Consider the following 1,388-nt stretch of genomic DNA (forward strand, 5'->3'; position numbering starts at 1 on the left):
ACCATGCTAAAATGTTTATTCATTTCTTGTTGAGTTAAAATACTGTATTTATTAGTTTGATTTCAAATTTTTAAATGAGAGCATTTAAAATGAATTCAAAATATTAGAACTAATTATATTAATCTGAAAGATAAGTTAAGGCCTTCGAGGCCACCTTTGGAAGGGCAGAAGTAAGCAGAGTGGAGGAAGTGGCTGCAATGAGGGCAGGAAAACAAGGTGGTAAACAGAGGCGAGGTTCTGTGCACGCCTGACTATGGCCTGCCGGGCTCTGGTTATGGAGCTCGGCATTCAATACCTCAGTGAGAAGCTGCAACAGGACCTGGAGACAGGGCATGTGGAAGTGGAGGACAGGACTTGGAAACGTTGCGCGACAGCTTCCGAGTCCTGGTGGTGTCTGCTAAGTTCGAGGGAAAGCCACTGCTCCAGAGGCACCCGCTGGGGAACGGGTGCTTAGCCAAAGAGCTCCCACTCATCCATGCCTTTGAGCAGAAAACTCTGTCCCCAGAGCAGTGATCCTGACAGAGGCGAGAATAAGGGGTCCAGGAGTCAGCGCCACTAAACTTTAAACCTGACCCAGCTGGTTTCAGTGTGCTGCTTGAACACTCTGAAGCTGAGTTAAAGATGTGGATTTTCCCTGACTTTCCTCCAGGTATTGTTTTGGCAAATTTGGATGGATTTCTTTCCTGAACCCTCTAGGTCCCAACTTAAACAGATGAAAGTTTTGTTGTTAAAGTCCCTGCCAAAGCTGCCTTGTAAGGCTTCACTGTCTATCCTTGTGGTTTCTACTGTCACCAAGATCAGCCCTCAAAAAGCAGGGTGTTCCTGCTCTGCCAATCCTCAGGACCAGAAACCCTGAGCATTCTCGGACGTTCCCTCTGTCCAGGTCCCTGGAGCTAGCAGAGACAAGATACAGAATTTCTGTCAGGTTGTCACTCTCTTCACAGGCACACACTCAAGAGGGAGCATGAGCACAGTGCATACTAATGTGCACATTGATGTTTAGTCCAGCTCCTCTACAACTAATTCCTCTCCACTGTGGATCTTTGGTTTGGTTTTGTAACATACAGGGTCCCAACATGTTTTCCTGGCTGTTTGTAAATTCTTATGTTCAGATTATCCTTTGGTTTAGTCCTCCATGCAGCTATGGCTACACATGTCCAGCACCATGCTCAGTCCTTCCCATATTGTCAAGGCTTGTCCTGCCACCCAGTTTCCTCGGCCTCTACTTTCTCTTGCTTCCATCAAGGAGATTGGTCAGGCTGGAGTCATAGTAGTGAGTGCTCATGCCTTCTCCGTTCCAGGCATCATTTCCTGAACATTTTCAGTTCCTCTGGAGAACAAATGATTCAGTCTACTCAAAAGGAACCCAAACATGGAAGGAACAATGC

The 1,388-nt window shown here is 46.6% G+C and overlaps 1 pseudogene; it reads left to right on the forward strand.

Moving 5' to 3' along the window:
- Nucleotides 1-274: 274 nt before the first annotated feature.
- LOC115064677 lies at nt 275-534 on the forward strand (annotated as a pseudogene).
- The last annotated feature ends 854 nt before the right edge of the window (nt 535-1,388 follow it).

Source organism: Mus pahari, chromosome 9 (genome assembly GCF_900095145.1).
Source record: "Mus pahari chromosome 9, PAHARI_EIJ_v1.1, whole genome shotgun sequence".
NCBI lineage: Eukaryota > Metazoa > Chordata > Mammalia > Rodentia > Muridae > Mus > Mus pahari.